Here is a 15975-nt window from a genome sequence, read left to right on the forward strand (position 1 = left end):
GTGAACCTAACTCACAGTGGGGGAAGGTGAAACAGTGTGTGGGTGAGATGTTATAACAATTCTTTACATATTTAGAGAAGACAAGATGGAGTCACATTTCTCTTCAATACATATGAGATATTGTTTCGTTTTTTATCCTTATATTTTTATATGAAAATAAAACCATTTTATTACCTCTACACTATAGAAATCCGACTTATACCAATTTGACTCATACTAAAAAGTCAGATGAATTCCTCCAAATGAGGTGTGCACAACCATTCTATATTTTATATTCGATGAGCAAAGGTTTGTGGCCTCCAATCACCAGACCTAAACTACAACTCTGCTTCTATTCTTCAACATATCCTGTTCTATAGATGCAACTGTATTAGTGCATTTGTACTGAAAACAATGTATTGATATATATGTATACATATTGATATATTTTTAAGATAAGCATTTTAGAGGTGTACTCAAATCATTAGGTCAACGCCGCAGTGATTGACAGGAACTAAACTGAATGTGGAAATAAATCAACCAAGAGTAAGAGTGAGAAGATGCTTAAGACCATAAAGCTAGCTACAACAGTGAGAGGCGGAGAACAGAGTAGATCTTGCATCTGCTTTATGATAGGAAATGCTATAAGTACAACAATTTAGATTTTTATCATGAGTCCTGTAACATTTATGAATGAATGCCATTTTATTCATAGTGCAGCAATTAGTTCATAGTAATGATAAATCTGCCCACGGTTCCAAGCATGTTTCATAATAGGATTCACTGGTTGCAATACTTTTAGGAATTCCAAATGTAATATGGGCAATTAACATAACCTCTATGAATGTTTATAAATGAAACTCTTAAATGATTATGCCTTGCACTGAGTACGATAATGGAAGCATAGAAAGCAACATTATATAAAATAATTTCCACATAATAAGGTACCAAAGGAAAGTCATTCCAGCCTGCATAATACTTTATTAACACAATAACTCTTCCTAAAGTCATTAAACCTGATTTTAACACAATTAAGGAACAGCTTCTCATTTGTGTAACCTGTTAATATAATTTCCTGGTGAGTTCAAGTAGGACAAATTGCCTTTCAATGCATCACAAACTGATATACCTGCATGGTTCCTAAAGCATTTTTTGTCTATACATTAAGCCAAATTACAGTACATTTCCATCAGTTAGTTGTGTCAATTAAATATATCTTTTCTATATAGTTTTTTCTTCTTAGACTTACATTTTGAACTGATCTTTGAATGGAAATGTGTTTTTCAATGATCAAATGCATGGTGCACATAATCTCTATTGTTAACAACCTGAATATACAGTTGGTGGCAGCCAGAGTTGGGGGTGTGCTAAAAGACATATTGGTTATAACAAACATGGTACCAATTTACAGCAAGACTGGATTGAGTTATGACAAGCTACCTCGACAATCATCTTGGGTATACTCAACTTGTACATTTTACACCAATAATACAATTTTATTTCATGCTTCAGTTCATCTGGATGCATGTTACTCAAGCTGAACAAGTTCATTGTGACATGATGTTCAGTATATACAATTTGTACACTGCTAAGTGACAGTTGTGTAAAGTCCTATAAGTGACTGCAACCTCTTCATTGTTTATTAGACACGTGCTATCCATGTTATAGTGGCTGTGATGGCATTGCACTGCAATTCCATTTACTTACTTGTGACTGAGCTGGATAAAGACCATGTAACATGATCTCACAGGCCTAGGAAGAGGCTGCAGTGCTCACCCTAGTGCCACAGGCCCTTCCAACAGCTGATTAGTCAGGATTATGGGACTTGGGCTCCCACTGAACACAGATAATTATGACTTATGCTAAGGATAGATCATCAAATATTTAAGTCGCAAAAAAACAAACAACCACCTTAAGTGTTTTCCTACAATGCCCGCATATTGATATGAATTGAGTAGACACCAAGCAACTGAATGAAACTAATGAGCAGCAAGACCCAAGTAGTAATAATGCCCCATGGTGCCCCCAATAGTGATAAAATTCCCTAAAGTTCCCCTAGGTCCCCTGAAGTGCAACCAGTTCTAATAAGGCTCCTTAAAGTGTTCTCAGTAGTAACTAAGCCCTCCTGTAGAGCTCTCAGTAGTTATAATACCCCCTTGTATAGCCCTTAGTAGTTATAATGCCTCCTATAGTGCCCTCAGTAGTTATAATGCCCAATGTAGAGCCATCAGTAGTTATAATTCCCCCTTATTGAGCCCCCAGTAGTTATAATGTGACCTCTGATACCCCAGTAGAGATAATGTCCCCTATAGTACCCAAAAAATGATAATGGAACCTTGTAGTGGCCTAATAGTTATAATTCCATCTGTAGTGCCCCAGTAATAATGCCCAATGTAATGCCCCTATTAGTTATGATGCACCCTATTTTGCTCCAAGTAGTAGTGTTGTCCCCTTCTAGTACCCTCAGCAGTTATAGTGCCTTCAATAAGTATAATGAACACTCTAGTGCTACCAATAGGCATAATGTCCCCTGTAGTAACCCCAATATTATAGTGCAACCCTGTGGTGCACCAAGTATTATAGTGCACCACTATATTGCCCCAGTACTTTTAATGGCAACCCTGTAGTCCCCCAGTACTTATAGTACCACCTATTGTGTCTCCAGTATTTATAGAGCACCCTTGTATTTATAATGAGCTCTTCCCTACATGTGACTCATGTGTCTCCCAGCACCATCTTCTGGGTTTAGCTGGTCACATTAAAGTCTGACATTATCGCACTGCATGAGACCTGATGCAGGAGGATGTGATGTCATTATATCGTGACCTGCTGCTCTATTCTACTCTCTCACAGGCTTTAGGTCTAGTGTCCTGTGGTCCATGAGAGTGAGTGGCAGGGCAGGGAAACATTGGCTCCTGTGTCCCAATGCAGTAATTTGACTTTACGGTTGAATAGTATGAGGCAACAATGTTCAGGGCCCTGAACAAAATCCTACCCACCTAGTGATGCCCCTGGCTGGAGGAGATCTTATAAAATTCCCAGAGTCCCTTAATAGAGAGCAGGATATAACCAAGTACAGCTCCTGTGGTCGTAGTCATTTAGTAATTTCATTTCAAAGCTCTGCCCACAAATTAACTATGCATCTGTAAAAATCCACTACACCACGATTTTATTCTATAGTATAAGACTATTATGTAGCAAAATATTTCTATCTCACCTCCTCCACGGGCGTGCAAGGAACCCCGGATCAGGGAAATGCTTTCTTAAAAAAAACAGAAAAATCCAGCACAAGCACTACGGCTTAAATCCAATCTCTTTATTATGATCCTTTAAAATTTCATGAGCTGATCAGAAAGCTTTTCGGTCTATGCGTTTCGACAATCTGTCTTATTCATGAACATACTGTGTAGCCAAATTTTCTGGTTTAAAAAACCCTTCACCAACCTCAGACACTCCTCCATTACCATATGTGAATAATCGAATTACCGCTAGTTGTAAATACACCTATAGATAACTAAGCACTATTCATTTTGTTTTGTTTTGTATTTTGTAGGTAGTGTCAGCCCCGTGTCCCCTGATGATTCTGGGGCTATAAACTAGATGAAACGCGTAGGGACACATACATCTATTATTATCTATCTACTTGAGCACTTATATAGGTTTCCTTGCACCCTTCATTATTAGTGGTAGAATCTACCCTGTGTCTGGTGTTGGTTGTCTTTTTCTGCTATATACACATACACTGACCAGACAGTGATACAGCAGCGTGGTTCTGGTCAGTGGAATACAGCAGTTTCCCCACCTTTGGGGAGGAGAACAACCTGAAGGTGTGCAATATTTGAAGCATGTCACCACCTGTGTAGACTATCTGGTAAGAAGCGTTCGCCTTTCCATGTTAGTTTACCTCCTTTTTTCTCCCTCCATCTTTAGGCAATATACCTTGATGGTAGGGACCACTGGTGACACTTGCCCAATGGTAGTGGTGTCTATGAACAGAACTGTGGGCTTTCAATTTTAGATATTAGATTAAAAGTTATATTTTACTACTGCCCGTTTTATAAAATTTTCTTTGCACATTGCGGTAATCTGCTCAGACCACATAGGCCCATAAAGCAGAACAGCTTTAGGCTGCTTTTTGATTGAGTTCACTTTTTGAGTTGATGATATGGCTGGCTTTCTCGCTGCTGGTCTGAACAAGAGTGTATGGCTATCAGAGGCAAGAGCAGTGTTTTCAGAGGAGGTCTTTGTCCAAAAAAGTATACCCCAACGGGGCCTTTTCAGAGCTAACTAAACTGTACAATGTCTCTTGGTGGGAGGTACAGGGGCTAAAAAACTATATTAAACATGGTATCGTCCCTCGTGGCTTGCGTATTACATTAATCCCAGCCACGCGTTGCAGAAATCCAGAACTTATGCGTAAATGGGAAAAAGAAGCAACAAATAGTTTGCTTCGATTTATGCAACTCCTGCTAGATGAAGAGAGGGCTACCTTGGAACAGGTGGAGAAACAATTGGTAGAACAAATTAAGGTGACAAGGAAGTTTAATCAGGAACCAGATTTTAGTACTAAAGAGAAACAACTAGAAAATACGATTGATTCCAGTACTATTTAAAATAACGCAAACATAGATTATTTGCAAAAGATCTACAGGATTTCAAGGAAAATAGGGCCTACCTATTTATTTCAGATCCAACTCTAGAGAAGAAGGTAGACCTCTCTTCAACAGAAACAGATAACTCTGATTTGGATAGGGACAAACCACCCAGACCGAGGGGAAGGAGAGGTGGACGTTACACACAGAACCAACCTACTATTTCCCATTTTTTGGATCAGGGAATAAACTACCCTTTACGGAATCAAAACCCGCAGCCACTGCCGACAGTCAGCTTGTAATTTAACGTCAAGTGAAATTAGTGTACTGAAAAGAGGCCTAACTTTTGTCTCAACGCGTAGATTCAATACCTTTGAGTGGACCAAGGATCTTCATTTATTTGCTCGGAGACTACATTGGCACAAGAATTTTAAAAATATGGCCAAGAAAGAAAGTCGGGAGTTGGGGATACCAATAGAGATCCTCCAGGATGTCAAACTATTATATAGTTTAGAGAAAACACCTGTGAATACAGAGGGGGAGGGGCCCTTTACAGATTTGAAGACCAAAAGTCGAAGAATGCCCCCACAAAGTGAAGTATCGTGTATAGATGTCTTTGTTAAACAAGTTACATCAGACCTGGCCCGACTAAACTCTACCACCAGGAGATTGAACTGTAGTGGTGAGGAACGCAGGGCAATTCAGGTTCTTGGGATGGATAAGTCCATCACAATTAAGCCCTCCGACAAGGGGTGCAATATTGTTGTGATGTAACTCATCAAACTACAAGAACATGTGTCTAGACATCCTAAAGGACAAAAGTGGCTATGAGAGCCTGTCCAAGAATCCAACTGTTCAGTTCCAAAAACAACTGAAGGAGATCCTCATGAGAGTGAAACAGGATCTCCTTATCAGTGAGAATGAATTTGAATTCCTGTATCAACGACATCCAGTAATTGCGACATTTTACTGCCTACCCAAAATTCATAAGGGCACTGCCCCCTTGAGGGGTCGCCCTATTGTATCAGGGGTGGGCAGTTTGTCGCAAAACTGTGGCATCTATGTGGATAAGATTCTGCAATCATTTGTGCAGAGTCTTCCCTCATATATTAGGGATACAGGAGAGCTCCTGTCTAGACTGGAGGGAATCTCTATTGAACCAAAATGGCTATTGGACTCGATTGATGTAGAGGCCCTTTATTCGTTGATTCCACACGAGACTGGTATGGGAGCCATCGAACACTTTTTGAGGGCTAGAGGCCAGCAATTTATGCCCCACAATACTTTTGTGTTGGAATTGCTGAGATATATCCTCACCAGAAACTACTTTCTCTTTGACCAAAAACACTTCCACCAGCTCAGGGGCATAGCGATGGGCAATTCTTGTGCGCCGTCATATGCAAATCTGCTCCTGGGCTGGTGGGAGAAGACTGTAGTTTTTGGTGAGACCTCCCCAGCAGAAGTGGAAAACGTTGTCCTATGGTCCCGCTTCATAGATGACATCTTTGTCATCTGGAGTGGGACTGAGAGGGATTTTGAGGACCTGGTAGGACCTGACCACCTGTGTAGACTATCTGGTAAGAAGCGTTTGCCTTTCCATGTTAGTTTACCTCCTTTTTTCTCCCTCCATGTTTAGGCAATATACCTTGCTTTGCACATTGCGGTAGTCTGCTCGGACCACATAGGCCCATAAAGCAGAACAGCTTTAGGCTGCTTTTTGATTGAGTTCATATGTGAATAATCACCAAATTGGTATCGACGGTGTGTCTGGTGACATCATAAAATATGAAACTACTTGCAAAAACAAGCTTCTACAAAAGGAAAAATTATTCAGCAATCACATATAGTCATACAGAAGATAAATAAATTTTCAAAGATGAGATCGTGTCTATTATTCATGCCCTTTGGAATCCTGGTATGCAATAAGAAGATCCAAAAAGACTCCCTATTATAAAGCAGTCTGTTTAGATCTCCTCCTCGCAATGGTTTTTTAACCCTTCAATACCAATGACTTCAAGATCTGCTGTATTACCTCCATGTATGTCTCTAAAATGTCAAAACAACATGGAAATGTTCACTACCCTCTAGTTTGAGATGTCTGAAAGATGTTTCCTTACTCTGGTTTTCAAACTGTTTGAAGTGCAACCCACATATTGAACGTTACAGCTGCTGCAGTTGGCTAAATATATCACATTACTTGTGTTACACTTTATATATGATTTAATTTAAAATTCTTCTCCTGTAGCACTAGATTTAAAACTTATTTTAATAAATTGACAGGTTTTACAAACATTATGTCCGCATCTGTAGCAGCCAGTAACGTTCAACCAGGTGTTACTTGTAGACCCTGATTTCTTTTGCTCACAACTTGAATTCCTGATTCCAATATCTGTCGTAAATTGTCATCGTGGTTCAGAATCGGTAAATATTGAAACTTATGGCAGTGATTGTGGAATAAAAAGACATTTTGTTGGAAACCACACTCTAAGTAGTTTTGTATTTTATGATGTCACCAGACACACCCCCAATTACAATTCGGTGATTATTCACATATGGTAACGGAGGAGTGTCTGAGGTGGGTGAAGGTTTTTTTAACCCCTTAGTGACCACCCATACGCCTTTTTATGGCAGTCACTAAGGGGCCTTAGGCTGGGCCGCCGCGTTTTTACGGCGGCCCAGTCTAAGCGCTGCACGGCTCCCCGGTGCAGCGGGGAGCACGGACCCGGCTCTGACATGAGAGCCGGGGCCCTGCTCTAACAGCCCGAACCAGCAGGAGTGCTGATCCGGGCTGTTTAACCCTTTACATGCCGGGCACAATGGCGCCCGCTGCATGTAAAGTGGTGACAGAGGAAGTGGATTCCCTCTGTCTCCCATCAGCACCCTGAAAATGCGATCGTGGGGTGCTGATGTGTTGGGAAGCCTACCTTGCTTCCGATCAGGGCCCCGAGCCTGTCTTCCGTTACCTCCAGCAGGCTGTGCCTCTCTGGCGCAGCCTGCTGGTCAATGTTTGAATAGCATTGCTATTGAAATGTAATGTATTATAGAGATAATGCATTACATTTTAAAAGCAATCAAAATACTGTATATTATAGTCCCTTGTGGGACTATTAAGTAGTAAAAAAAATACACATTTATTAAATAAAAAAAATTCCATAAAATAAAAAAATATGCTTTTTTTCATTGAAAATACGCTTTTCAATGAAAAAAATTGCAAAAAGGAAATATTCCCCATATGTTTGGTATTGCCGCGTCCATAACGACCCGGACTACATAAATATGACATAAATTATCCCCTATGGTGAACGCCGTAAAAAATTAAATAAAAAAAAAAGACTGAATTTCTAATTTATTCTTAGTTTCCACCGAAAAACGTAATAACAAGCAATCAAAAAGCGGCATTTACTCCAAAATGATACCAATAAAAAATACAAGTCGTCCCTCAAAAATAAAGCCCTCACACAACTCCATAGAAAAATAAATAAAAAAGTTATGGGTCTTGTGAAGTGGCAATGCAAAATTTTTTTTTTGGGTTAATAAAAGGGGTTTTATTGAAAAAAAAAGTAGTAAAACGTAAAAAAAATTATAAGTATTTAGTATCACTGTAATCATACTGACCCAGAGAATAAAGATATTATGTTATTTGTACCGAAAAATGGACGCCATAAAATTTATAATGTAAAAACGCAGTGGCAGTATTGCTATTTTTCCCCATTTCCCTCCAGGAAAGAGTTAATAAAAGTTAATCAGAAAGTTATGTGTACCCCAAAATGGCGCCATTAAAAACTACAACTTGTCCCGTAAAAAACAAGCCCACATAAAGCTATATAGACGAAAAAATAAAAAAGTTATAGCTCTTGGAACGAGACCATGAAAAAAGGAAGAAAAACGCTTGGTCATAAAGGCCAAAACAGTCTTGGTCACTAAGGCTTTAAACCAGAAAATTTGGCTGCATAGTATGGTCATGAATAAGACAGATTGTCGTAACACATAGACCGTAAAGCTTTCTGATCAGCTCATGGAATTTTAAAGGATCATGATAAAGAGATTAGATTTTATCCGTAGTGCATGTGCTGGATCTTTCTGTTTTTTTAATATAGTATAAAACTTTCACAGTCTTAGCACAGTTAGGCCTCTTTCACACGGGAGAGTTTTCCGCGCGGGTGCAATGGGTGAGGTTAACGCATTGCACCCGCACTAAATCCGGACCCATTCATTTTTATGGGGCTGTGCACATGAGTGTTGATCTTCACGCATCACTTGTGCATTGCGTGAAAATTGCAGCATGCTCTATATTGTGCGTTCTTTCACGCAATGCAGGTGCCATAGAAGTGAATGGGGCTGCGTGAAAATCGCAAGCATCCGCAAGCAATTGCAGATGCGGTGCGATTTTCACGCATGGTTGCTAGGAGACGATCTGGATGGGGACCCAATCTTTATTATTTTCCCTTATAACATGGTTATAAGGGAAAATAATAGCATTCTTAATACAGAATGCTAAGTAAATTAGGGATGGAGGGGTTAAAAAAATTAATAATTAATTAATCTCACCTTATCCACTTGTTCGAGCTGCCCGGCTTTTCTTCTTTCTTCTTCTTTGATGATCTGGGAGAAAAGGACCTTTGGTGACGTCACTGCGCACATCACATGGTCCGTCACATGATCCACCACCATGGTAATGGATCATGTGATGGACCATGTGATGAGCGCAGTGACGTCATCAAAGGTCCTTTTGCCAGGTCCTGAAGAAAGAAGAAAGAAAAGGAGATTCGCTACGTGACCAAGTGGATGGGGTAAGTTAAATTTGTTTCTTTTTAACCCCTCAATGGACATTTTACTAAGCATTCTGTATTAACCCCTCAATGGACATTTTACTAAGCATTCTGTATTAAGAATGCTATTATTTTCCCTTAGAACCATGTTATAAGGGAAAATAATAAAATCTACAGAACACCTAACCCAAACCCGAACTTCTGTCAAGAAGTCCGGGTTCGGGTCTGGTTACCAAACATGCAGATTTTTTTAACGCGCAAGCAAAAAACATTAAAATGCTTTGCACTAGCGTGGAAAAATCACGCATTTTCCCGCGACGCACCAGCTTCCTATCCGGCCCTCACATGCGATGCGCGTGTGAAAGAGGCCTTAGTGTTTAGTCAGTGTTTGACCTGTGATTGTGAGCAAAAAAATGGAGTGGAGGCTACACAGAGATAAGGTATAATGGAAAGATTTGTACTTTTTCTTTGCTTTTGACCCACACCTGATTTTGGCTTACAATCACTGATGGAAATCACTGATCAAACACTGACCAAACACTGACTATGTGAAATTTGCCTAAGGCCTCGTTCATACTTCATTGTTTGGTCAGTGATTTCCATCAGTGATTTGTGAGCCAAAACCAGAAGTGAAACTTACACAGAGATAAGGTATAATGTAAAGATCTGCACCTGTTCTGTGTTTAGAGCAGCACCTGGTTTTGGCTCACAAATCACTAATGGAAACCAATGACCAAACACTGAACTGTGAACAAGGCATAAGGCTGCTTTCCCTTTGTCAGTGTATGGTCAGTGTTTGATCTTGTGCCAAAACCAGAAGTGGAGCCTACACTGAGGTAATATATAGTGCACCTGTTCTGTGTTTTCAACTCACACCTGGTTTGGGTTCACAAACACTTATGGAAATCACTGATCAAACACTGATTAAATACTGACTGTGTGAATGGAGAATCGAGGATTCCTTTTTGATTGTCTGCACATATTAAAAAGGTTATTAAAGTAGATCTGTCATCTTAATTTGCTTATTGTCCATGCTTCTAGCAGCCAACATATTTTGTGCCATTCTGGCTACTAGGAGTTTGGACCTGTAGTTTTAATATGCCTCCCATAGAGCAGCATAATTAGCTGACATATTCACTTCAAGTGCACCAAAAGCTAAATTTACCTTAAAGGCTATATATATATTTTTTTTTATGCATTGTTCTAAATTTGAGCTAAAAATATATTTTTCAATTGATCTATATAAAAAATTTTAACCCCTGTCTCTGTGGAGCCTTGAGATTCTCTAGTAGTAGTATTTGAATTTTCGCTTTGTTCCATCAGGCAGTTCAGCTGACGGCTCCATATCTCTGATGTCTGACCTCCTAAACAGTCATTAGCTCAATTCTTATCTTACTGATAAGATTGTGGCTTAAATAAATGTTTATGACCTTTTAGTAATTAAGATATAGGGTTTATTGGAAGCCGGGCACAAAGTAAACGTGGAAGTACCAGTCACACAGCTAGACAAACAGTTAACATGTTCTGAAGGAACGGCTCAATGTTTTTAATAAAGAGCAATTGAAAAAATGATTTTTAGACCAAAATGAGTAAAACGCAAAAAAATTGCCCCTGAAGGTGCACATAGCCTGTAAATACTCATGGTAGTAAACATTCAACCTAAACAAGCTTAGTTGCTTTGTACATTGAAAATGTTTGGAGAGGCAAAATACTGTTCAGGGCTGCTTTACCTTGTGTTGAATGGCCTTGGGTGGAGGTTAGCCACCTAAGCCAAGTAATAATCATGTGCAAATTACCGGGATATAATAAAAATATAGCCATAAACTGTACATACACCTTTGGTGCATTAAAAGCAATTATCTCAAATAAACCTTTGTTGGAATCACTCCCTTTCTTAACAAAAGGATAATGAGTTTAGATCGATTTTTTTAGTTTATAGATAGCTCATTTTACAATTCAATGATGTATGTAAGTTACAGTACTTCTATTACAATATACTACATGACTGATTGAAATGAATTGCTTCATTTCCTTAAATATATAGAAAACAGTAAAAGTAAAGTAAAATTATGAACACAATTGCTTTGGCCTCATGAGAAGATACTTCGGTAATCCAATATTACATTTCACTTTTAAATCATTTACATAGCAATTGTTCCATTTGGATTTATATATTTTTTTTATGGAATGACAGTACACGATCATAGTTATAATGGATATCCAGATACATTTTTATCTTCAGCAGATTTCAAGTGAGCCAGAAAATCTATTATGTGAAAGGAAAAATGAGTTAATTATTCTTCAAAACCTATTTCAGCAAGATCAATAAAGTTGACTACTCATTCAGTATGTTAATAAAGACTAAACAGGATGTCGTTATTTTATTCATGTAAAGAAAGTCCATAGGGCCTTTACAGTTTAGGCATATAAGACTAGGCATGTACTTGACTTATACACAATAAATATCATAACCTAAAAACATTGTTGTACTTCTGTGCGCAGAGAATTGTAAGCTTGCCATAGGCAAACATTTAACTCTTCCATGTACCATGATGTAACAGTATGTCGCCGGTGCTGAGTGAATGTATAGAGCTCAGCCCACTCCATATGCGGCGGATGCCAGTGGCATCTGAAGGGTTAGACAGAGGGAAGGGCTACCTCTATCCTCAGAGTGGAGCCACCACAGCGAAATCCTTACGAAGCCCGAGCCTGCTATAGCAAACCGCCTGTTAAGCCCTGCCTGTGGTATATTTCATAATTCATTGTTCCAGTAATTATGGATAGCTGTCCTTGCCCAGACGCAGCACAGTAGGCCCAAACCATGATACTATAACCACCATGTTTCACAGATAGGACAAGGTATTTATGCTGGAATGGACATTCCTTTCTCCAAATATGACACTTCTCATTTAAATAAAAAAGTTCTATTTTGGTCTCATTCGTTGGTAAAACATTGCTCCAATAGCATTCTGGTTTGTCCAGATGATCGTTAGCAAACTTAAGACAGGCAGGAATGTTTTTTTATTTATTTATTTTTTGAAGAGCAGTGGATTTCCCTTTTCAGTCCTGCATTGTACACCATTGTTCTGTGTACTCCTGATGGTGGACCCATGAACATTAAAGGGGTATTCCCATCACAATGATCACTGTTAAAACTCTTAATGATTTGACATTTTGATCATTTTTCTAAATACATTTTATTACCCAATTCCCACCCTTTTTGAGAAAATAAGTCCCCTCTTACCTGATTGTTGTCTTTCGTCTCCCCTGGTTACGGCCACCTCTCCTGTCCAATCCCGCCGGCCGCGCTTGCGCAGAAGACTGAACATTCTCTCCCGGCCGGGCAATGTCCTGAACGTGCACGCTGGTGTGCATGCTCCATGATGAATTCTTCCTGGCCAGTATAGTACAGAGCCGCGCAAGCCTGTACTATACAGGCCAGGAATAAGTCACCATCGTGCATGCGCCGTGGCGTGCGCGTTCAGGACATTGCGCGGCCCGGCCGGGAGAAAAATTTCAGTCTTCTGCGCAAGCGCGGCCTGGCCGGGAGAGGACGTCACTCAAGCCCAGCCGAATCCAGGAAGTGGACGTCGCGCTGGACGAAGGCAAGTATGAAAACTGAAAATGGGAATACCCCTTTAACCATTAGAATACTGGAGGTTTTTTCGTTTTTGCATTTTCATTTTTCTTCCCTATTTTCCTTGAGCCATACCTTTTTTATACTTCCGGTCACATAGCTGTATGAGGGCTTATTTTTTTAGGGACAAGTTGTACTTTCTAATGCCACCATTAATTATGGCATAAAATGTAGTCGGAAGTGGTAACAAAATTCCAAATGGGGTGGAATTGGGATAAAAAAAAACAATTCCTCCACTGTTTTACGGGTTTTGTTCCCACAGCATTTTGTTTACGGCAAAACTGACCCATTCCCTTCATTCTCTGGGTCAGTACAATTACAATGATACCCCATATGTATAGGTTCTCTATGTCTAAATAGTGTAAATATAAATTTAAACTTTGATATATTTTTTTGTTCTTTACATGACTATATTCTAACCCCATAACTTTTTTATACTTATGTCTACTGAGCTGTTTAGGGACTTATTTTTTGTGGAACAATCTGTAGTTTTTATTGATACCATTTTGAAGTGTGCATGACTTTTTGATCACATTTTATTAAATTGTTTGGGGTAGGAGAAACAATAAAAAAAAATGCAAATCAGCCATTTTGACTCTTTTTTTCTGTTACGCCATCGGTCGTATTAGATTTTTTTTCTATTTTAACAGAATGGGCGTTTTTAGTATGGTCGTGGTGATACCTATGCTGTTTATATTTATTGTTATTTAGGTATTTATTTTTTTAATATACAAAAAGGGGGGTGATTTATTTTTTTATTTATTTTTTTATATATTTTTATTTTAAAAAAAATATTTTTATTGATTATTTTGTGGCTCAAATATGAGCCTATAAATTATGCTTTTAAATTTTTTATTTTGGTCTATCAGGGATTTTTAAAATGCCATTTAGACTTGATTTTGCTCATTTCTTATCCTGGCCTTATCTGGTGGCCAAAATAAGAATTGCAGCATGAACACTTTCAGCCTCATCAGTGAGGCTGAAAATGTTCAGCATAAGTACCGATGCCCCTTTTGGCCACATGGGGCATCAATAGGAAGCCCGGAAGCGCCAGATTCTGGGTTTTTGCGCATTTAGATGCCATGACCTCACTTGGTCACGGCATCTAAAGCATTTAGTTACCGCGATCGGCATTATTGCTGGTTAAGGTAATTAGCCACAGGTCTCTGCTGTTTGAAACAGCGGGAGCCATGTTTACACATAGCTCCTGCGCCGTACATGTACGCCGCTGGTAGCGAAAGGGTTAACATTAGCAAAAATGAGATAGGATTGTAGTTGCTCAGAGGTTACCTTGGGTTCCTTTGTGACCTTGTGGACTATTGCATGCCTTGCTCTTTGCATGATCTTTGGTGGTTGACTACTCCTGGGGAGGGTAATAATGGTTTTCAATTTCCCTCATTTGTACACAATTGTTTGACTGTGGATTGGTGGAGTCCAAACTCTATAGAGATGGTTTTGTAACCATTTCCAACCTGATGAGCATCAACAACTCTTCTTCTTCTGAGGTGCTTAGAAATCTCCTTTCTTCATGCCATGATATACTTCCACAAACATGTTGTGAAGATCAGACTTTGATAGATACCTGTTCTTTAAACAGGTTACCTGTTCACACCTGATTGTCATCCCATTGATTAAAATACCTGACTCTAATTTAATCTTCAAATTATCTGCTTATCCTAAAGGTTAACATATTTTTGCAATTCACAGACATGTGATACTGGATCATTTTAATAAATGACCATGACCAAGTCTAATATTTTTTTACTTGTTTGTTTGATGTGAAACTACAGTATATCTATTTTTCGGTCTTCTGTGAAAATCTGATGTAGTTTTAGCTAAAATTTATTCAGAAATATGCAAAATTTTGAAAGGTTTATAAACTTTCAAGCACCACTGCAGGCTTTGTCCTGAAAGGATTAATGGAGTTGTCAGAGATTTTCATTTTTTAAATGAGCAGCAAAACAGAACTCACCCCCCACCAATCCAGCACAGATCCACTACAGGTCCCCCAATAGGCTTTTTTTTACAGTTACCAGCAGTGATGTACCATATCAGCTTGTGGCCTCTATAGTTATATTTTTCCCTACTACCAGTGGCAGTATTCAAGGAGGGCAGAAAATATAAGCTGTTTTATATTCAGTGGCATACCTACGACGTAGGCAGACCACGTGACTGCTTTGGGGGTAGTGAACTTTTTATGTTATTGACATACATTTACTGCATTTTCTATTAGTTGCCACTAGGGGAAGCTCAGTGCATAGAGAATATTTACAGCTACTAATGCACTGGGCTCCACCTAGTGGTGACTGCAGGCAGCTAGTTACTATTTGGAGTGAAGGAAATTTATCACTGTATTCACGCCAATTGTCTGGTGTAAATAAACAGACATATGACGTTCAGAATGAACTCCATATTTATGCAGTTTTCAACTTTTTCACTCCAGTAAAGTGCCTTATTTTAATGATAAATGTGGCCCATTGTCTTTGAATTTGCCAGTTTTTATTTTTAGATAGTTCCTCTTTGAACACGAAAAATGAAATGCAAATGTTTCTAAATTTGTAGTATGCATTATGGGTCCCCGTGGTTCCTAGAGATTTCTTTCAAGTTTGGGTTTTATGTTCTCAGACGGAACTATCTTGGATGGCCAAGCATGTGAAAGTTGGCAGTTGTTTGAAATCTACTCCAAAATTCACTGAACAGAGGGTAGTTTACGTTCCACTCTCTGAAAAAATATCACTGAATGATGGAACGTTGTAAAGAAATGATAAAATCACCTTTATTAAATATTAAAATATAAGGAGGGACAACACAAATTCTACCTAATTGATGGACGACTGACCACAAATGAGAGACCAGTTCAGAAATGAGTCGGATACACTAAAAAAGCTGTGTCGCTGATAATCAGTGTGACTGGCCGCTCACATGTAGAACAACGATTCAACCATATACACCACTTAGGACTATGACCATACCATAGGCATTAACAAGTGGTGGTTAT

This window comes from Bufo bufo, chromosome 2, assembly GCF_905171765.1.
Source record: "Bufo bufo chromosome 2, aBufBuf1.1, whole genome shotgun sequence".
Taxonomy (NCBI): domain Eukaryota; kingdom Metazoa; phylum Chordata; class Amphibia; order Anura; family Bufonidae; genus Bufo; species Bufo bufo.